We start from the raw sequence: 24,177 nt of genomic DNA on the forward strand, positions 1-24,177 counted from the left end.
TAATAAAAATATTTCTGGATTGTGAGTATCACATTTTTAATAAAGTCTTCAGAAATATTATTTTTCTTATTTAATGTTTTTCTTCCCATGGTTCTGTAGAAACAGGTCAAGGATTTAATTTTCATCATTGTTTTGTGCCTTATTATTTTCGATGTTTTTTCAAATTTATATTTTTAGCATTTATACATTTTGGCAATTTATAAAATGTGTTTAAATTGATGCTAAAATACTGCAAAATGCTTGCCCTTCCATAGAAGAGCTGGAAGCATTTGTGAGGTTGCACAACTTGGCATGCACTTTAATATTATAGGTACACTTATTAAGTGAAGGTTGCAGCAAACAACTTTGATCTATTCCCCCAAGAGCATTGCTGCAATGCTCCTTGACTAGCATGTATATCAACAGTCATTTAATAACATTCATGTTGATTCTTTACCTTGAGTTCACCTTCCTGATGCTCTTGGTCCTTGACTTCATTGTGTTGAAAAGATTTATTGATGTCAGCCTTAAATATGCTCAACAATTGAGCATCCACATTCTCCTAAGATTGAAAATTACAACGTTTCACATGTAGTAATGAAACCTTAACTCAGTCCTAAAGGGCTGATCCCTTTTATCACAATGCCCACAGTTCACGATTCCCCCACCATTTATGAGTTTATACGGTATAGGAGCAGACTTAGGCAGACTTATTCGGCCCATTGTCTACTCCACCATTCAGTCGTGGCTGATCTAATTTTCCGTCTCAACCCCATTCTCCTGCCTTCTTCCCATAACCCCTGACATCCGGGACAGGTTTAGAGCGATATAGGCCAAACACAGGCAGGTGGAACACATTGATCGTTTGGGCAAGTTGGGCCGAAGGGCACCATTTCCATGCTGTATGACTCTATGACTATAATGTAATATCCATTATAATAAACTACATGGGTGATGTGCAAGGATTCAGGGTCAAGTAAGGTGAATTATTTAACCAGCATCTGCCTTTTGCATCTCTGAAACACCACACAAAGTTCCAATGAAAATGGTCGGTGGGTGCTTCCTCTACAGAATTAAGACCAAGGAGCAAAGGAAATCTCAGTTAATCACTGGATGATGAAAATATTGATTGTAGGCGTAAAACCGAGAGGATTGTTTGCTTTGATGTGTTTTGAAAAGCAGATATGGATGACAGCTGAAAATGTCATCAGCGCATTCTATGTCAAAAAGTTGTGTAAAAATCGACAACCTATCCCAAAAGTTCTGGATTCTAATCATGGCTGCCATTACAAAGCCGCAATGTGCCATTAATCTGTGCATTGCGAGCACTAATTTGTTATTGGAGTGAGAATCTGGTCAATGGCTGTTTTACATGCAGGAAAAGTGATTGATTAAGATACAGTGAGTCTGTGTGAATGTCAGCCCACATCGATTAAAACCATCACACATGGGTGATACCTAAATGTCAGTCCACCAGGGTGTTCAATTTGGCCCATGCAGAATGCTGCTCCAACACAACAACAGGGAACTCTCAGTCCAGTATAAGGAAAGCAGCTGACGGGTTGGGATAAGAGCGAGCCATGCAGCATCTGTGGGGGGAAACGGGCAGTCCGTCGAGACCTTTCATCAAATCAGAGGGAAAATATCCAGCATAATCCAACAATTAATCTTCACCATCTCTGCCAGCTGCAATGGTATCCCACCACCAGTCACATCTTCCCCTCTTTACCACTTTCTGCCTTCGGCAAGGACCATTCTCTGCCACACCTAGCTTTGCTCATTCCGCCATCCATGCATACATCCCCTTCCTCCCCAGGTACTTTCCTCCCCGCAACCTTAAGAGGTGCAACACCTAATCCTACACCTCCTTCACTGCCATCTAGGGACCTAATTTAAAGTTCACATGCACCTCCACCAACCTCATCTCTGGCATTCTGTGCTCTCGATGTGGCCTCGTCTGTATTGAGGAGACCAAATGCAGACTTGGTGACTGCTTTGCCAAGCACCAGCCCTTTGCCCGCTGTGGCCATCTGGATTGCCCATGTGTTGATCATGTAATTACCTATCCCATTCCCACACTGACTTGTCTGTCCCCAGCCTCCATCACTGCTGAGATGAGGCCAACCACAATCTAGAGGATCAGCACATCATATTCAGCCCGCAATCCAATGTCATGGACATTTAATTCTACAGTAAATAACCTACCAACACATCTTTAGGATGTGGGTGGAAATGGTGGCACTTAGCGGAAACCCTCACATTTACAGAGACATTGTGCGGACACCACATGGACAGGGCCAAAGATCAGATCAGACCCTGAAATTGTGAGGAATAACTCCTGTGTTCAGGCAATTTCCACCCAGGGAAGAGTGGCCTCCTGCTACTGGCCCTTTTCCCACCTCCCAAACACCCCTCATCCTACTCATCACCCCTGCAGCATCAACTAGCTCCTCTCAATGCCTACTCTCAGTAGCCATGCCTACTAATGCGCCTGCATCTCAGACCATTGGTTTGAGCAGAGGCCTCAAAGCCAGTAAAATATTAATCAGCATGGCACGGCACGGTGGTAGAGCTATTGCCTTCCAGCACCAGAGATACAGCTTCTAGCCTGACTACGGGTGCTTGTCAGTGCGGAGTTTGTACGTTCTCCCCGTGACCAGGGGAGGTCTTCTCTGGGAACTCTCCAGTTTCCTCTCACATTTAAGTGGCTTGTGCAATTGTAAATAGTCCCTAGTGTGCGTAGAATAGCGTTAATATGCGAGGATCACTGTTCGACGCTGACTCGGAGAGCCGAAGGGCCTGTTTCCATGCTGTCTCTCTAAACTAAATTAAGCACCTAGCACATCACCCACTGTTCTTTTACAAGTTAAAATTACAGCAGAAATGACCAAACCTTTGTAAAATTGAAATAATAACTAGCAGAAATCAGGCAGCACTGGCCAAGTGCTACATATCAAAGTATTATTGATATCCTTTAAATACTTAAGGACAAATTGACTGTTCATACCATCATTAATTTTTTTGTATGTTTAAATATTTAAAATTTTATTTAGAGTCATAGTCATACAGCATGGAAACAGACCCTTCGGCCCAACTTGCCCGTACTGACCAATATCCCCATCTGTACTAGTCTCACCTGCCCTTGTTTGGCCCATATCCCTCTAAATCCTTCCTATCCATGTTCCAGTCCAAATGTCTTTGAAATGGTGTTTCTTTTCACTATTATGTCATATTTTAATTTATTATAGTAAATATAGTATTACTATATTTTATCACATTTTTGCTTCAACACCTCAGAGGTTTTCATGAATTTCTGTAGTCCTAATTGAAGGCAGAATTCCCTCTTGGTCCAGCAGGTTAACATTCTTTATTGGTTTGTTCTTTTGCAGCCTTTTATATCTCAAATTCTTCTGTTTACGTTTAAAGATAATGCATGTAAACATGCCTTTCGGCCCATCGTGCCATCACCTACCATCGATCACCCATTCACACTTGTACCGTGCTATCCCACTTTCACATCCATTCCCTACACACTAGGGGCGATTTACAGTGACCAATTCACCTACAACCCCACTGTGGAAAGCCACAGGGAGATCGTGCAAACTCCAAAAAGACTGCACCCAAGGTCAAGTTCGAACACTGTCTCTAATGCTATGAGCTGCACCACCCATCTGTGTTGGGTGGAACATTATGCATATATGGGAATTATGCTACAATGGCGTGGATGAGCTAACATTGTCCAAAGGTTAGTAGCATTGGTTGGGGAGTTCCAGCACGACCAGGGGCAACATGGTCCAAAAGCTGTTAAACAGTCAGCCACATGAGACGTGGTTGTGGATTTCCAAAGCAACAAAAACTGGTGAAGAACACAAAAACAGTATTTTACTCTGAATTATGTTATGATCAGGCAGCTCTGTATAATTCCCACACATTTTAGTTTCCCACACAATTACTCTTACATCAAGTTGACATCTGAAACTGTTCATGACAGTAGTAAGTGCATGTGTGCACAGCAGCTGTAATCTTTAGCCATTAAAGCATCTTCATTACCCAAGCTCTCAATCTCAACTTTGCTTGCCATCCCTCTTTTTCATCTACTCTTTTAGTATAATTATTTACATCCAGCGATGATTTTATCATCTCAAAATTTGAGATTAAACAACAATATTGGAAAATAAATGATTGATGAGATAGTCAACTGTTCCAACTGTGGGGAATCTTATTGGGAGATGCTTACTGCTCTATCAAACTCGACAAGACACTATAGATTTAAAATTGATATCATGTGGAGATGACAACGACATTTTCATTTATATTGATCACAAATGACAACATAAGCAGTGGAAGAGGAGTAAATTGTTCAGCCTTAAGTTTGTTCTGGTATGCAGTTAAATCAGAAGAGACGTGCAAGTCAATATATAGCTGTTTGGAGACACAAGAGACTGCTGGAACAACTCAATGCATCGCAGGCTTGTCCCAGCAGCGTAGTCCTGGTCTTTGAAGGAGGATCTCAGGCTTCTTCCTGCAATTCACCCTTGCTTCGAGAGGAGATGCTGACAGTACAGGTTTCTTCCTGGAAGCGCAACTTTGGCCTTGAAGAGGTGATACTCACAGTCTCTGGGTTATCCTGACAGCCAGTCTTTGTCTCTGTGTACGTCTGCACAGTCTCTCCTTGACTGTGGGCAGGAAGAGTTTCCTGCATTTCAGGCTTGTCCTAGACACTCAGTCTTAGCCTCAGCTAAAAGCACCGGCTGTCTAGGCCTTCTTTCTCCACAGTCTAGTCTTGACCACACAGTGGCGCTGGTGCTCTTGGGTTTGTCCGAGTGGCTCAGTCTTCCTCAAACCTGCAACAGGGGAAGCCACCTGCTGGATAGCCTGGGTTTAACAGGGAGTAGGCTAACTGGGTTGAAGTGGCCAACCAATGTCAGCTAATTGGACCTCGCTGTTATCAATGATACTAAAATTGGCCTCTCCTGAACTGTCAGCAGGAGATCAGATGGACATTGAAGGGAGAGGGTGCCATCACCATCACATGCCTTTCTTCTGCCAATCTTTTCCCCATCACCCATCAAAAAGCTGTTGATCTCAACTTTGAAAATGTCAGTTCACCCCCAATGTTGGAGAGTATAGTGGATTTCATTAAGCTTCAGTATTGATTTCCATGACTTCACCTCTGAACTATCTAACTCAGGACGTTGCTGATGGAGATGGTGATAAATATTGTGTTCTTGTCATCCTCTGGTTGTGAAATAAATGCCCGTTCAGCATGCCATTCTCCACCACTTTGGTATCTGATTTTGCTATGTATGGTACTCTTGTAGCACAGCCCCCACTTCTTTGAATGAGGGCAGGGCTGTAGGTCAAGTCAAGTCAAGTTTATTTGTCACATACACATACGAGATGTGCAGTGAAATGAAAGTGGCAATGCTCGCGGACTTTTGTGCAAAAGACAAACAACAAAACAACCAAACAAATTATAAACACAATCATAACACACATATTCTTTTACATAATAAATAATGGAAGGAAAAACGTTCTGTAGAGTTAGTCCCTGGTGCGATAGGCGTTTACAGTCCGAATTGCCTCTGGAAAGAAACTCCTTCTCAACCTCTCCGTTCTCACCGCATGGCAACGGAGGCGTTTGCCTGACCGTAGCAGCTGGAACAGTCCGTTGCAGGGGTGGAAGGGTTCTCCCATGATTTTGTTTGCTCTGGAGTTGCACCTCCTGTTGTATAGTTCCTGCAGGGGGGTGAGTGAAGTTCCCATAGTGCGTTCGGCCGAACGCACTACTCTCTGCAGAGCCTTCTTGTCCTTGGCAGAGCAATTCCCAAACCAGATGGTAATGTTCCCGGACAAGATGCTTTCCACTGCCGCTGCGTAGAAGCACTGGAGGATCCTCGGAGACACTCTGAATTTCCTCAATTGCCTGAGGTGGTAAAGGCGCTGCCTTGCCTTACTTACGAGTGCTGAGGCGTGTGATGCCCATGTCATATCCTCAGAGATGTGGACTCCCAGATATTTAAAACAGTTCACCCTATCCACAGGATCCCCATTTATCCTCAATGGAGTGTACGTCCTCGGATGATGTGCCCTCCTAAAGTCCATGATCAGCTCCTTTGTTTTTTTGATGTTCAAGAGGAGGCTGTTATCCTGGCACCAGAGTGCTAGATCAGCCACCTCCTCCCGGTAGACCTTCTCATCATTGTCTGAGATCAGGCCCACCACCACAGTGTCATCAGCAAACTTAATTATTGAATTGGAGCTGAACCTAGCCACACAGTCATGTGTGTACAGGGAGTACAATAGGGGGCTGAGGACGCAACCCTGGGGCGATCCTGTGCTCAGGGTGAGGGACTCCGATGTATTCCCTCCCATCTTGACTACCTGGGGCCTGGCGGTGAGAAAGTCCAGGACCCAGGCACACAGGGAGATGTTGAGCCCCAATTCCCCATAGAACCCCAAGATGTTGTCTCTATGGACTTTAGAGAGTCTTTGACAAGTTACCAATGCAGGGTTTAAACCCCAAATATGGACCATTCCTTTCTACCCCCCAAATGCTGCTCGGCACACTGTGTTCATCGGGCAGCTTGTTCAACGCTCTATATTCCAGCATCTGCAGTCTCTGGTGTCTCCAAACGGATTCAAAATTGGCTTGGCAGAACTAGTCCAAGGCGTTTTTTCTGATTCGAGGACTGTGACCAGTCTTGTGCTGCAGGTGTAAATACGTTCCTAAATCTTACCCCCCCTAGTCTAGTTCAGTAAAAAGACTCACTCAAGCACTGGACCAACTATTCTTCATTTTTAGAACAAACACAAATTCCCCTATAGGATACCTAACCACCTCGAGTTCGATCCTTGTCTCTGCCTGTGCAAGCAGACACTGCCCAAAATGTCACGCAGTCCCTAGCGCCCTTCCAGAAGATCGACCGATCTAAAATGGGGCTACCTTTTATAGGCCCACGTACCTTGTGGGGCTGAACTACATAGGGGTGGTTCCCCTTACAATCCAATCATATCATATCAATTACATCAATGCATATTGACAGTTCCCCAACCCAATTACAGAGAGTCTTTGTAAAGGAGTGAGGGGGAACAAGGGAGTTATACTGATATGGCTGGGCGTGGTTAGTAGTGTTGAGGTAGCTATAGGTTGCATGCATAAACAATCTACATCCTTTCCCTTGGAAATTTAAAATTACGGTATAACAGTGGCAGGGTAGTTATACAACCCCTGCAAATCTATACAAAATCACCATAACGGACAGGGGGTTTGACAACCCGGCCCGAGCGAGTGCGCATGGCACCCTCACCCTCCCCACCCGAAAGGAGAGAAGGAGGCGCAATATCAGCCGGGAAGGAGAAAGCCGGCGGAGACCCAACCGGGAATGCGGAAGGTGACCCGACCGGCACAGGCGAGCCAGGGGAAGGGGACGGGGGAGAAGGAGGAGAAGGAGAACGGGCAGGGGAGGAGAACCCCGGACGGGCAGAGGGAGGAGAATGCGGTGAGCGGACTGACCGGGGCATGCAGGGAGCTGGGGGGTAGTTAGTAGTGGGAGGCTCGAAACGCAACGGAGGAGCATAGGGGGCCGCAGGAGGAGGCTGAGGCTCGTTGACGGCCAACAGGTGCTGGCGACTACGACGGTAAATAGTTCCTTCAAAGTCCACCAAGTAGGATCTCGGTGAATTGTCCACCCCAACCACGGTTGCGAGTCGGGAGAATCCGGTGGCTGTCTGCATGCGGACGACCTGGCCAGGCAGTAGTGGTGAGAGCGGGCGGCAGGACTTGTCGTGAGAGTGGCGCTGACTTCATGCCTTTGAGCAATCCGTTGCTGGACGGCAGCAGGCTGTAGGCCCTTGGGCACTAGGGATTGCTGGGCGATCGGCATCGGTGGGCGAAGAACGCGGGACATCAGACGTTGGGCAGGGGATCGCATGGTAGTGTCCCTGGAAATGTTACGAAGGTTTAACTGACCCTGGGAGAAGACACTATTGGAGAGACGAGACTGCTCGAGCAAGTTCTTGGCGCTGCGGACAGCACGTTCGGCCAGGCCGTTGCTCTGCGGGTATTCAGGGCTGCTGGTGTAGTGAGTGAAGTTCCACTTCACAGCGAAAGCTTTAAATTCTGCACTGGTGAATTGACGGCCGTTGTCGGTCTGCAAGCGGACCGGGGACCCAAAAGTGGCAAAGTGTCGGCGTAGCTTACTGATGACCATTTCAGAGTTGATGGCAGGGAGAAGGTCCACCTCGAACCAGTTCGAGTCGGAATCGACCAACACTAGGTATTGATTTCCACGCCATTCGAATATGTCGGCAGCCAGCGATGACCAGGGCATAGCAGGCGCAGGCTGCTGCAGAAGTGGCTGGCGCTGCTGATGTGGGGCCAGGGTGTTGCAATCAGGACAGGAGGCTACTCGGGCCTTAATGTACTTGGCCATGCCGGGCCAATGGTATTGTTCTTGGGCATGTGACACAGTGGCATCGGCTCCGGGATGCCCCATGTGGGCAGCGTTGTAGTACAAGTCGTACAGAGAGGCAGGGACGACCACCTTGTGAGCCTTGATGATGATTCCGTCCCGGAGCGCAAGTTCGTCTCGAACAGAAAGAAAGGGTTGTGGTGCGTGGGTCTCAAAAGGAGGCACGAAGTCCAGTGTTTGAGAAGCACCTTTATTGTATTCCTCCCGGTTGAAGGGAAGATGAAACCAGAGGAAGATGGCACCCAAACCCTGCCTTTTAAACCCTCCGGCTGAGGGCCGCCTCCGGACTGCGCCACTCCTGCGCCGAGGGGTTCGGCAGTATAATGGCACGACCCTTAGGAGCCGCCACAGGGTGGACACCAGCCGGCAGTGAGGTGCGTTTGCTTGGCAACCCCCGCTGGATGACGGCTGCAAGCTGTTGCAGGTCGGGGTCGTTGGCGGTGTGCTCAACCAGGCACTGCAGCTGCTTAGAGGGAACAAAATTGACATTGAGTACCTGCAGATCTCCTGTTCGTAGGGGTGCCTGTCACAGGAGGAGCGGGGGGCCCGGGACAGCGCGTCGGCCACATGCATCTCGGTGCCCCTCTTGTACACGATCAGAAAGTCGAACCACTGGAGCTGTAGCATCATGCGCTGGAGTCTAGCTGGAGCGATGTGGATGGGCTTATTGAGGATCGTCACCAAGGGTTGATGATCCGTCTCGACGATGAACCTGGTACCGAAAAGGAAGTCCTTGAACTTGGAGCAGGCGAATACAACCGCAAGAAGCTCCTTCTCGATTTGTGCATAGCGCTGCTCAGTGTCTGTCATGGTGCGCGAGGCATAAGAAATGGGCTGCAGCGAGCCGTCATCATGGAGTTGCAGGCAGGCAGCACTGAGTCGGAAGCGGGAAGCATCAGACGTAACTACAATCGGACGTTGCAGATCGAAAAACTTGAGAGTCGGTGTGCTGATCAGCTTTGTTTTGAGAAGGTCGAAAGCCTGCTGGTGTTGGGGAAACCAGGACCAGGCAATGTCTTTTTTCGTCAATTGCATCAGGGGCGAGCTCAACTCACTGAGGTCGGGGATGAACTTTCCCAAGTAGTTGACCATGCCCAGGAATCGCTGCAGGCTGGTCACGCCGGTCAGGGCAGGCAACTCGGAGATAGCGTTGGTCTTCTGCGGATCAGGTTTTAGCCCGTGGGCTGTGAAGATGTGGCCAACATAGGATACTTCAGCTACTCGGAACTTGCACTTTGACAGGTTGAGTTTTAAGTTGATCTGGCGAGCGCGGTCTAGAATTCGTCGGAGGTTGTGGTCGTGCTCAGCAGCATCTTTCCCGTAAACCAGGATGTCATCCACGATAATGGCACACGGCAGGCCAGCAAACAGTTGCTCCATGGAGCGTTGAAACATTTCGCTAGCAGAGTTGATGCCAAACGGCATCCGCAAAAATTTGAATCTTCCGAAGGGGGTGCCAAAAGTGGTTAAGTCTGAGGAGTGTTTGTCTAAAGGTATTTGCCAGAATAAGCTCCTGGCGTCAAGGACAGAGAACACCGTGGCCTGACCGACCTGGGCAGCAACGTCTTCTACAGTCCTCATGGGATAATGAAGACGTCTTATTGCTAGATTTAAGTCTTTGGGGTTGATGCACACCCGTATCTCGTTCTTACCCTTCTTCATGGTGGCGACCATGATGGAGACCCAGTTGGTGGGTTCGCTGACAGCTTCAAGCACTCCCATGGCAACCATGTTCTTCAGCATTGCTTCGACCTTGCCCTTCATGGCAAACGACACCCTGTGCGGAGCACGGACCACTGGTACAACCGACGGGTCAGTTGCGATCTTGTACACAAGGGGCAGCTTACCCAGTTCATCATCGAATAGGTCAGGGTATTCAGAGAGTGGATTCAGCATCACCCGCACTTCGTGGACAGTACGGTCAAAGGACACCAGCCCGAGATCCTGACACGCCTGATTGCTCAACAGAGTCACACAGTCGCAGTCAAGGATGAAAAACGACAGGTCACGGGATGATTTCTGCAGCACACAGTGGAAGGTGGCCCTCCCCACAGGTTTCAGCTCCTCTCCCCCATAAGCACGCAATATGGAGCGATCAGTAGTCAACAGCTCATTATTTCTTATCTGTTTGAATAGGGATGTTGACATAACATTCACCTTCGCCCCCGTGTCGAGTTTGGCACTGAACGACTTGTTGTTGACAGTAATGAGTACAGAAGGATCGGGGAGGCGATTGGGAACAATCAGCCATGATCACAATGAATGGCGGTGCTGGCTCAAAGGGCCGAATGGCCTCCTCCTGCACCTATTTTCTATGTTTCTATGTTTCTAAATAGCTTTGCTAAGTTTCCACAGTCTGCAAATTAAAAGTGTACTCACAAAGCTTGAGGTAGTGAATGTATTCTTTTGCTGGTGTCCTTAGCCTGTCTACATGTTCATCAGCTTCTACCTCATGTTGCATGTTACATGTGTCACACTTGTGGCCGTCAAAAACCTCTGAATAAAATGCCCCCTAACTGTTCTCTCACTGTTGGCTGAAGAGACAATAGAGTGAGGTGGAAAAGATGTTTCTCATGATGGGCACCATCAATATAAGATAGTCAGCTAAGATTACATGAGAATTTAGAATTTACCACAGGGAGTTGAGTATTAATGCATTCAATATAAGCTTTGCGGATGACACAAAGCTGGGTGATGGTGTGGGCTGCAAGGAGGACGTTATGAGGCTGCAGGGTGACTTGGATAGGTTGGGTGTGTGGGCAGATGCATGGCAAATGCAACATAATGTGGATAAAAGTGAAGTTATCCCATTTGGTGGCAAGAATAAGAAGGCAGATTATTTCCTGAATGGTGTCAGATTAGGAGAGGGGGAGGTGCAACGAGACCTGGGTGTGCTTGTACATCAGGCACTGAAAGTAAGCCTGCAGGTACATCAGGCAGTGAAGAAAGCTAATGGCATGTTGGCCTTCTTTGCGAGAGGATTTGAGTTTAGGAGCAAGGAGGTCCTATTGTAGTTGTTGTACAGCACCCTGGTGTGACCACACTTGGAGTATTGTGTGCAATTTTGGTGTCCTAATTTGAGGAAGGACATTATTGTTATTGAGGGAGTGCAGTGTAGGTTCACCAGGTTAATTCCCAGACTGGCAGGACTGACATATGATGAAAGAATGGGTAGACTGTGCTTCTATTCACTAGAACTTTAGAAGGATGAGAGGGTTCATATCTATATTATTAGAATTAGAATTAGAATTAGATTCCTTTATTGTCATTCAGACCTTTCGGTCTGAACGAAATTATGTTGCCTGCAGTCATACACAAAACTAATAAAAACAAAACATACAATAAACACAAATTAAACATCCACCACAGTGAGTTCACCAAGCACATCCTCACTGTAATGGAGGCAAAGCCTTAGTCTAACCATATAACAACCATATAACAATTACAGCACGGAAACAGGCCATCTTGACCCTTCTAGTCCGTGCCGAACACATAATCTCCCCTAGTCCCATATACCTGCGCTCAGACCATAACCTTCCATTCCCTTCCCATCCATATAACTATCCAATTTATTTTTAAATGATAAAAATGAACCTGCCTCCACCACCTTCACTGGGAGCTCATTCCACACAGCCACCACTCTCTGAGTAAAGAAGTTCCCCCTCATGTTACCCCTAAACTTCAGTCCTTTAATTCTCAAGTCATGTCCCCTTGTTTGAATCTTCCCTACTCTCAGTGGGAAAAGCTTTTCCAAATCAACTCTGTCTATCCCTCTCATCATTTTAAAACCTCTATCAAGTCCCCCCTTAACCTTCTGCGTTCCAAAGAATAAAGCCCTAACTTGTTCAACCTTTCTCGGTAACTTAGTTGCTGAAACCCAGGCAACATTCTAGTAAATCTCCTCTGTACTCTCTCTATTTTGTTGACAACCTTCCTATAATTAGGCGACCAAAATTGTACACCATACTCCAGAATTGGCCTCACCAATGCCTTGTACAATTTTAACATTACATCCCAACTTCTATAAATGCTCTGATTTATAAAGGCCAGCACACCAAAAGCTTTCTTTACCACCCTATCTACATGAGATTCCACTTTCAGGGAACTGTGCACAGTTATTCCCAGATCCCTCTGTTCACCTACATTCTTCAATTCCCTACCATTTACCATGTATGTCCTATTTTGATTTGTCCTGCCAAGATGTAGCACCTCACACTTATCAGCATTAAACTCCATCTGCCATCTTTCAGCCCACTCTTCCAACTGGCATAAATCTCTCTGTAGACTTTGAAACTCTACTTCATTACCCGCAACCCCACCTATCTTAGTATCATCTGCATACTTACTAATCCAATTTACCACACCATCATCCAGATCATTGATGTACATGACAAACAACAGTGGACCCAACACTCGTCATTGTCATTGGCCTCCAACCTGACAAACAACCATCCACCATTACTCTCTGGCATCTCCCATTCAGCCACTGTTGAATCCATCTTGCTACTCCACCATTAATACCCAACCATTGCACCTTCTTAACCAACCTTCCATGAGGAACCTTGTCAAAGGCCTTACTGAAGTCCATATGCACAACATCCACTGCTTTACCCTCATCAATTTCCCGAGTAACATCTTCAAAAAATTCAAGAAGATTAGTCAAACATGACCTTCCAGGCACAAATCCATGTTGACTGTTCCTAATCAGACCCTGTTTATCCAGATGCTTATGTATATTATCTCTAAGTATTCTTTCCATTAATTTGCCCACCACTGACGTCAAACTAACAGGTCTATAATTGCTAGGTTTTCTCTTAGACACCTTTTTAAACAATGGAACAACATGCGCAGGAACAACAGTCTCTGTCTCTTCCCTCCTTGTTCTCCCTCTGCGCTGAGGCGATCGATCCAGGCCGGAGATGCCGCTCTCCAGTCCAGCGGACCTCCGTGGTGATGTCGCCGCCGCCGAAAGCCGGAATGCTGTCTCCGCTCCGAGACGGCCCGCCACAGCATCAGCTTCAGGCCGCCGCCCCAGCTCCGGGTCCCGCAGTCTCTGCTCCGGGCTGCCGCCCTAGCTCCGGGTCCCGCAGTCTCCGCTCCGGGCTGTTGCCCCAGCTCCGGGTCCCGCAGCCTCCGCTCCGGGCCGCTGCCCCAGCTCCGGGTCCCACAGTCTCCGCTCCGGGCTGCTGCCCCAGCTCCGGGTCCCACAGCCTCCGCTCCGGGCCGCTGCCCCAGCTCCGGGTCCCGCAGTCTCCGCTCCGGGCCGCTGCCCCAGCTCCGGGTCCCGCAGTCAACGCTCCGGGCCGCTGCCCCAGCTCCGGGCAGCTGCCTCAGCTCCATGCCACTGCCCCAGCTCCGGGTCCTGCAGTCTCAGCTCCGAGCCCCGCTGCATCAGCTCCAGGCCGCCGCCGAAAGCCAGAATTCCACACGAGCAAGTCGGGCCACCGCTGCCTCAGCCCCGAAGACGGCCAGCCTCTCGTTGGTGAGTCCTGGCTGGGTCTGCCTTCGGAGCCTCGGGGTCGGTCGCAGGCTGGAGGCCGCCAGCTCCGCCATTAGGCCTCAGCGCAGAGGGAGGCAGAGAAGGGGGATATGACGTGAAAAAGTCACTTTCCCCTGAAGGAAGAGACAGAGAACATGTTTCACCCCCCCCCCCCCCCCCCCCCCAACACAACCAAACAAACTAAAACTTAACCAAAACAAGACAAAAAAGTAAAAACTGATGGACTGCAGGCAAGCAGCAGCTCTTAACAGTGCCGCCACTTCTGGAATTTTTAACTTACTGACCACTTCCTGTTTTTCTGTCTCATGATTTTGGAAAAAACGCTGCCAATTACGGCTGTGATTTTTGGCCATCTTACTCAGAGTCCCTCTCCGCTGTGCAGGACAAGAGGATATTTATCATAGATGAAAAATAAATGAGTTATTAATGTTTTTAAAATGTTGACATTCTCTCTGCTGCCCCTGCTGGTGGGAGGGGGGAGGGACTATAAAACCCAGATGTGTTGTGCCTCACTCAGTCTCTGCAAAATGGAGGAAGCGAGAGGGTCATGTCTCTCTGAGCTGTGAATAACACTGAACACATGTCTACTCAACTGTGAGTGCCCTTAATGTGGTTTGAAAATGAATATGTGGTTGCTTTGAAATGCTGCACTGCAAATGGTTGTTGGTGGTGGTAACTGCTTTGAAATGCCACACTGCAAACGGTTGCTGGTGGTGGTAACTGCTTTGAAATGCTGGACTGCAAATGGTTGTTGGTGGTGTTAACTGCTCAACTTCCTGTTTGCACTGTATATCGATTTTAGATAAAATGCTACCACTTATGCCTGTGATTTTTGGCAATCTTACTCAGTCCCCCTCCACTCATCAGGTGCAGAGGGTTCTTCCCATCAATGACAAATAAAAGTGCTATTAATGTTTAAAAAAATGTTGAGAATCTCTCTCAGGTCAATCATGCCATGAGGCCACGCCCCTTCCAGTGGGAGGAGGAGGGATTATAAAACCAGGACATGTGGGTGTGGCTCAGTCTCTGCAAGATGGGGGGAGGGAGAGGTCATGACTCTGTCTGAGCTGTGAATCAACTGAACACACTGAATGTCTACTGAACTGTGAGTGTGGTGTTTAGGTGGTGTTTTCTGTGGTGTTATGGTGGTTTTATGGTGGTTTCACCCTGCTTGAAATGGTATGAAACTGCATTTGAATGGGGTGGCCTTGCACCCTGCATGAAATGGTATTAAACTGCACTTGAATTTGGTGGCCTTGCACCCTGCTTGAAGTGGTATGAAACTGCACTTGAATTTGGTGGCCTGGCACCGTGCTTGAAATGGCATTAAACAGCACTAGCATTTTCTGGTCTTGCACCCTGCTTGAAGTGGCATGAAACTGCAATTGAATTTGATGGCCTTGCACCTTGCTTGAAGTGGTAAGGAACTGCACTTGAATTTGGTGACCTTGCACCCTGCTTGAAATGGTAGGAAACTGCATTTGAATTTGTTGGCCTTGCACCCTGATTGAAATGGAATTTCAAGGAATAGCCGTGAGTCAACTGCCAGCCCACCAGCCGTGAGTGAGCTGCCAGCACATCAGGCTTGAGTGACTGAGCTGTCACCGCAAGAATCCATTTGGCCCACAATGTCCATACTAGCCCTCTGGAAACCAGTCCCTTCAGCCCACAATACCCATACTAGCGCTCCAGAAAGCCCCCCCCCCCCCCCCCCCCCCCCCCCCCCCCCCCCCCCCCCCCTGGCTACCCACCATATTGGAATTGGTGGAGAGGTGGAATATTTCATTGGGGGACCAGCCCTCCCGTGTGAACATGGAACCCAAGGGTCCCACTTAGTCTATCAGAAACATAAAATTCTTAAAGGATTGGACAGGCTAGATGCAGGAAAAGAAATCCCAGTGTTGGGGGAGTCCAGAACCAGGGGTCTCAGTTTAAGAATAAGGGGTAGGCTATTTAATTTTTTCCCCCAGAGCGTTGCGACTGTGTGGAATTCTCTCACACAGAAGGCAGTAGAGGCCAATTCACTGGATTATTTCAAGAGTTTTAAATTTAGCTCTTAGGGCTAAAGGAATCAAGGGATATAGGGAAAAAGTAGGAACAGGGTACTGATTTTAGATGATCAGCCATGATCATATTGAATGGTGGTGCTGGCTCGAAGGGCCGAATGGCCTACTCCTGCACTTATTTTGCTATGTTTCTATGTTTCTATGTTTTGATGATTCTATGCCTATTCACCTTGAAGTTTAGAAGGAAGAAGGCTTTTCTCTGAAAACAACCGATTAATGAAAGGCCTAGATAGAGTGGACGAGGAGAGGATGTTTCCAGTAGTGGGAGAGTCTAGGACCAGAGGGCACAGCCTCAGAATAAAAGGACGTACCTTTAGAATGGAGGAGAGATGAATTACTGTAGCAAGCGGGTGGTGAATCTGTGGAATTCATTGCCAAGTCATTGGATTCTGACCAAGTCATTGAATATTTTTAAAGTGGAGATCGATAGGTTCTTGATCAGTGAGGGCATCAAAGGTCACGGTGAGAAGGCAGGAGAATTGGGTTAAGAGGGTAAAATAGGTCAGCCCTAATTGAAAGGTGGGGGAGAATCGATGTACCAAATGGTGTAAATCTGCTCCTGTGTCTACGATGATCTGGTCTTGTGAGGTTAGAAAGGTACACTCGGTGGTAATAAAATGGAAGGTTGAATTGCTAGGTTGAGATGAAGAGGGTGGGAATACAGTTTGTTTTAATGCCTTGTGTTGTGCAATTTTTGCCATGTTATGCAAGACCAGATCACTCATGGTGAAACTATGTATGTTGCTTTGAGTGATTAAGAGCAATCAGGTGCTCCCTGACATATTGAGCGACAAATTGCCTCCAGCTTTTCTGAATGCCTTTATTTAAACTCAAAATTAATCCTTTAATCAGATTGTTTATTCCGTCCATTTTATTAGATACAGGGTGCGTTGACAGCCTGGATGTGAAGTTTCATTTCACTCTCCAGGTGTGGCAGAAATTGAATCCATCCCAGTTATCTGACAGTGCCAAGCTCCTCTCCTGTCACCAAATTCTTTTAAGTGTCAATCTAAAATGTTGTTTCAACATTCGCTGAATTGAGACACCTCATAGATTGTGCTGGTGGGTGGAGAGCAGGGAACATAACCACAACGCAGAGGGATTAGACTTCCTATTGCTTTATACATACGCCCACAGCAGGCATGCAAGCTAAACCTACATCCAAATTTGACATCTTCCCAGTCATTCCAGAAACTCTGGCTGAAGGGTATCAATGAGATCTTGTGCTGACTTTGAATCCATAAGTCAATTCTTATCCTTGATAGAGTTTAAATAAATAAAGGAATAAATAAGACAAGATTCCCTGTAAGTGACATTTCTGGCTATTATATGTACGGATGGACCTTCCAATTGGATTCCATCCTACTTTGCAAAGATATATGTCCAATTTGCTGAACTGACAGTGGCATTTACATTATCTTGCACAATATGTTATTCCCTTTAACCTGTATCTGTACACTGTGGATGGCTCGGTTGTAATCTTCTACAATCTCTCCGTTGAGTGGATGGTATGCAACAAAAAGCTTTTCACTGTACCTCAGCACATGTAACAATAAATTAAACTAAACTAAAGTAAACTAAACTATCTCTGAATACGAAGGATCTGGAGGCCAAGCCAATGGATATTTTTAAGGCTGAAATAGATAAATTCTTGATTAGTAAGGTTGTCAAGGGTTACGGGGAGAAGGCAGGAGAATGGGGTTAAGAGGGAAAGATAGATCGGGCCATGATTGAATGGCGGAGTAGACCTGATGAGCCAAATGGCCTAATACTGCTCCTATCATTTATGAACTAATGAACTTATGAATCTGATGAACATACTGGTTTGTGTTGCATGTATTCATGTGAAAAAGACTAACTACAGTAAGAGCAACAGGGGGGAAATGGTAACTTGGAGTGTTGAACCACCATGGATCATTTCACGTAAATGGAATTCATTCAAAAAATGAAACTGATGCTGGAATTACTAAAGGCAGTGCATAAAATAACAATGTCAGTTTTGGAATGGGGATTAGATTCCAGCCTGGATGATGGTTTCATCTCCATAATAACGGTAATAGTCTGGAAGGAAGTGGGTTTTACCCTGATCCAGGATAATTATTTTTTGGCACAACTTGTCACTAAGTTGATATCATCAGTTAAAGATGCCATGGAGCTCTAAGGTGCATAAATCTTGCACTGATGCCATGAGAACACAAGACAGCCTGGAATGGGAAAGACTCTGCTCCACCAGAGTACTTCCAAGAATAACACAAACCTTCAGAGACTTGACATAAGACGTCTTTTTTTTGCTTGACTACACTCTTATGAAGTGGATTTGAACTTTTTTTGACAAATGAAGGGTGTTATATAGTTGCAATAACAAAATAGATATATGCTGGAAATCTTCAGCATATCCGTGGAGAAAGAAACAGCATTAACTTTCCTTCAGAAGTTGGAACTACTTCTGAGAAAATGTCAAGAACCAAAACGTTAACTCTGCTTTTCCTACCATGCTGCCTGATCTGTTAAATAGTTCTCGCCCCTTAGATCGCTTTCTAAATATATTCCCTGCATATTTTCAATGGTTATGGAAATAAATGCACCAGCTACCCCCATCCCAGCGTCTTTGCAGCAGTGGTGGGAATGTTGCATAATAAAAATAATCTACACACACCAAAGCTTGTTTTTTTTAGCAAACTGTAATTAGAGTCATACATCGTGGAAGCAGGCCCTTTGGCCCAATTTGCCCACACCGGCCAACATGCCCCAGCTACACTAGTCCCACCTGCCTGAGCTAGGTCCATATCCCTCCAAACCTGTCCTATCCATGTACCTGTCTAACTGTTTCTTAAATGTTGGGATAGTCCCAGCCTCAACTACCTCCCCTGGCAGCTTGTTCTATATCCCCACCACCCTTTGTGTGAAAAAGTTACCCCTCAGACTCCTATTAAATCTTTTTCTCTTCACCTAAAATCTATATCCTCTCGTCCTCGATTCTCCAACTCTGGGCAAGAGACTCTGTGCATCTACCCGATCTATTCCTCTCATGATTTTATTTTAATTCCCATAATTACATATGGCAGATATTTTGTACACAGCAATGTTCCACAAGTAATACGTAATGAGTGGTTAACCTATTTTTTAACCTGTGGCGATTTGATTGTGCAAAATATTGGGAGAAGTGTCCACTCTAAGTAGTGGAAAATAAATGTTATTGTCAATCTGAACATTCTGACAGACTTCAGTATGATATTACATCCAAAAGACAAACCTCTGATATATTCGCAGCAGATATATCAACATTCCCTCAACTGTTCAAAGACATGCCAGTCCACATATTTTACTGCAGTGTCAGAGTGACATTTGCATCTAAATATTTTAATTCAAGGGAAACACACTACGACATGAACAATGTAATCAAGAAAGTCAAGAGTCGAGAGGGTCTTATTGTCATCTGTCCCGAAACGGACCAATTAAATTCTTGCAGCAGCACAACATATCTGTAAACACAGTAGGTAGACTCAAAATGCTGGAGTAACTCGAGACTTGGATCGAGACTCCTCTTCCGACTGAGAGTCAGGGGAGAGGGAGAGTACTCTGTAAACACCGTTTAAAAAAAACTTACTAACATAAGCTTATAAAAAAACAAACAAATAATATTAGTGCAAAGACAAAAATAATGATTCCAACTCTATGTAGTTTGGAGCATAAATAGCCAGAAGATCATAGGGAAGAAGTTGTTCCTGAACCTGGATGTTTTAGTTTCAGGCCCCAGTACATTACTGCCAATAGCAGGAGTGAAATGAGAGCATGGCCAGTGTGGTCTGGGTCTCTGATGATGCCAGCTGCTTCTTGAGACAGCAACTCCTGCCAATCCCTTCAATGTAGGGAGGGCAGTACCCGTGATGGACTGGACAGTGTTGACCACTTTCTGCAATCTTCTTCGGCCCTGGGTGTTCGAGTTGCCAAACCAGGCCATGATGCAACCAGTCAATATGCTCTCTACTGTACGCCTGTGGAAGTTCAAGTAGATGTTCAAGAGAGTTCGTGTTCAGAGCCAAATACTACAAATGGTGAAATTCCATAATAAAATGCTGGAAAAATGAAAGAGCATCTGTAGAATATTGGACAAGCTACACCTGTAGACAGAAGGGTTGTCTTAGCTTTTATCTCTTTAAATGTCACCTGGAAGTATTTGAATAATCTTGGCTTCTTCTATCTTAAACTGATGGCCTGTCATAATCATACATAGAAACATAGAAAATAGTGCAGGAGCAGGCCATTCGGCCCTTCAAGCCAGCACCACCATTCAATATGATCATGGCTGATCATCCAAAATCAGTACCCCGTTCTGGCTTTTTCCCCCATATCCCTTGATTCCTTTAGCCCTAAGAGCTAAATCTAAAGGCCCTGTCCCACTTTCCCGAGTTACTCACAAACTCTCCCGAGTTTTCCCCAAGTTCGAATCAAGGGGAGAACTCGAGAGAGTAATTCGGGAAAGTGGGACAGGGACTTAACTCTCTCTTATTAAGACATCCAGTGAATTGGCCTCCACTGCCTTCGTGGATTACTACAAATGCTTCCTTTTGACATTTGTGAAGTGCCTTCATGTGAAGACTATGTCCAGTGAGTATGTATTGTCAGTTGTGGTTGCTGCTACTGACAGCCTGGTATCCAAAGTAGATTCCAATTTGAACTTAAACTTATCCTAAAACTATGCCTTTCCCAGACTGATACCTGGATAACTTGGCGCTGTGGTAGAATTGTTGCCTTACAGCGCCAGAGACCCAGGTTCGATCCTGACTTCAGCTGCTGTCTGGCTGTACGTTCTCCCAGTGACCTGTGTGGGTTTTCTCCAGGTGCTCTGGTTTCCTCCCACACTCCAAAGATGTAGGTTAATTGGCTTCGGTAAAATTGTAAATTGTCCCTAGTGTGTGTAGGATTGTGTCAGTGGGCGGGGATTGCTGGTCGCAATGGCCAAATGGCCAGTAAAGGGATATATTCTCGTTTGCTATGTCGCTCTTCAAGGGAGATGCTAAATGCATTTCGTTGTCTCTGTACTGTACACTGACAATGACAATTAAAATTGAATCTGAATCTGAATCTGAATCTGAATCTGATATTCTATTGATCAGACCCATTGCTGACAAGGTTCCAGATAATCTCTCCATTACCTGTGTAGCATCTGCAAGATGTATTGTTCCAGATACCCCCCTACTGGAAGAGAGTTATAAGCTGGGGCTGATCAGAGACCAAAATAGTATGTTGCAAGCACATTTTGATGGCTTTTCTTTTGCTGATATTAATAAATTCTAAATGCACTGTGAATAAATTTTACAATTTAAGATGAATTAAAAATTATAATTAAAATAATCGATGGGATTAGATTAGAGGCCAGGATGCATGAAAGTAAATGTATTATAATCATAAATCTAAAGTGCAGCCAACAAAAATGAACAAGAAATTTAACTAAACTTTAATGGAAATTGAATGAGTTTGTGCTTTAGTCTTAGCTTTGGTTGGCAGAGGTAGAGGAGCTGAATATGAAGTGCATCTGTCCTCAAGTCAATGAGACCAGGAACCACCACTGGATGGAGTGGTACATCCATTGACAGAGATCGGATACACTGAATCCTGATTTCTGCCAAGTCTCCCATTCCAATGGACAGTCACAGTGGCCAAAGAATCAACAAGAATAAGAGGGTGAAGAGACACCCGTTCCAGTTCAAAGTTTCATCTGCTGCAATAACTTTGGAAATTAAGTGTACATTTTCATCCAATTAGCACAAATCTTTCCAACTCAATAAATTAATTTTAAAACATTTCTTATTAATTAATATGATCCATATGTTTTTTTGGCATAACCTTGTTAGAATTGGTTCTGGGAAATCAGCCAGGCTAGGATGAGCAAGTATCAGTGGGAGCATCCAGGAAAGAGAGTTCATAATATTAGATTTGCCATTGAAAAGGATAAAGACCACTCCATGTTAAACAGAGTCAATTGGAAAAGGAATGGTTTGAATGGGATAGGAACAGATTGGGGTTGGGTACATCAGACTCAAAGACTTCAATTGAATGTTTTGTTGTAGTTTACATAATATTCAAAAGTTAGTGGATAAAATGTTTAGTAATGTCTAGGAAGGACCTGCAGATGCTGGTTTACACCGAAGATAGACACAAAATGCTGGAGTAACTCAACGGGACAGGCAGCATCTCTGGAGAGAAGGAATAAGTAGTATTTCGAGTCGAGGCCCTTCTTCAGTTGATCAATGTTCAATGGTTTGATGGTACTTCATGCCCCTGTCCCACTTAGGAAACCTGAACAAAAACCTCTGGAGACTTTGCGCCCCACCCAAGGTTTCCGTGTGGTTCCCGGAGGTTTTTGGCAGTCTCCCTAATGGTCTAAAGTGGTTTCCGCTTCTTCTATGTTCCGGCGATTATTTAAAAAAATTCAAAACCAGCCGCGACTAAAAATAGGTTGCCGTTTTTAAAATCGGTAATTTTTTAATGGAAGCTGGTTGCGATGCTAGTTGAAGATGGTTGCCGGAGGTTGCAGGTAGTGGAAAGTAAGACCTTTTTTTCACCCAGTTTTATTTCACCGGGGAGGCCTCCGGGACCCTCCTGGAACCGCACGGAAACCTTGGGTGCGGTGCAAAGTCTCCAGAGGTTTCCGTTCAAGTTTCCTAAGTGGGACAGGGGCATTACTGTCACATGTGGACTGCACAGTGGAATTATTTTTGCATAGTTCACACATGCACGAGTCGACATATTTTGGTGCCATTTACAAAAAGTCCAAAGTCCTGTCCACGTGAACGATGTACTGGACTGGCTCCTGATCCAGGTAAGCTCCAGACTACTGCATGGCCTCCTCCGTCGCTCTTGTCCGGCTCGGCCCGCAAACCACCCGACTACCTCGGTGTCTTGTGCACCCCGTGCAGCCGACTTGAAATACGCTGGAGGCATTACCCCAGTCCCTCTCCTACTGGCTCACTCCTCGCATCCGCCGTTGCCAGTGCCTCCATCTTTCTCGCCTCTACGGTTTTTGGGCCTGAGCTCGGCGGCATCCAAGCTTCCCACTCCCCTGTGGGTGTGGCTTGCTCGGTCATTCTTCACGGTGACGGACCAGGTCATCCGCCGTGTATGACCACACGCAGCTCGCCAAAGGCATGTTAAAGGATGGAAACCATGAAATAAAAGTGGCTGGAACATCATGGATAGAAACAGATTGGAAAACACCGCTACGGGATTCACAAAGGATCTGGTTAAATGTGTAAAGAGGAAAGAATTTGTGGATGAATGGGGAGAGGACAGAGGAATGGGCCATCTGGATTGGTTTTATATGGTTGTAGTACAGACATGACTCATTGAATAGCCTCCTCCCATGCTGAAACCACTTGTGATTTTTTGAATCTATGAAATGTTTGATCCTAATTTATGGGCATATTTGAATTGATTAAAAATTGTAATCAAGGTAATAATAATAATAATAATAATAATAATAATAATAATAATAATAATAATATATTTTATTGTCATTGCACATAAGTGCGATGAGATTTGGTATGCAGCTTCCATCCGATGTCATAACATAAATAACTAATAACATTTAGATTTAGATTCCCAGAGAACATGGATTATAAAAGAACAGTAAAACAGTCAAAACAGTTCAAACAGACTAAAGTGCAGATGTGTCTGTGCGACGTGACCATCCGAGGGAGACAGTCCAGGGGGGGTGGGGGGCACTCAGCAGGGCCGGTTCAGAGCCGCTATAGCTCTGGGAATGAAGCTGTTCCTGAGTCTGGAGGTTCGGGCGTAGAAGGCCTTGTAACATCTGCCGGAGGGAAGTAGTTCGAACAGTCCATTACAAGGGTGTGAGGAGTCTTTATGGATGCTGACGGCCTTCCTGAGGCACTGTGTGTGGTAGATGCCCTCCAAGGCTGGTAGCTGTGTCCCAATGATCTTCTGCACTCTGTGGACGACGCGCTGAAGAGCTCTCCTCTCCGCCTCCATGCAGCTGAGATACCACACAGAGATGCCATACGTTAATATGCTCTCTGTGGTGTAACGGTAGAAGGTTGTCAGCAGATCTTTTGAAATAAAAATTTGATGGTAAGTCTTGCTTTGACCAATCTGCTTCATTTTTGTATCAACTTGCTAATTCCAACCGTCTCAGCAG

The sequence above is a fragment of the Leucoraja erinacea genome, chromosome 12 (genome assembly GCF_028641065.1).
Source record: "Leucoraja erinacea ecotype New England chromosome 12, Leri_hhj_1, whole genome shotgun sequence".
NCBI classification, from domain to species: domain Eukaryota; kingdom Metazoa; phylum Chordata; class Chondrichthyes; order Rajiformes; family Rajidae; genus Leucoraja; species Leucoraja erinaceus.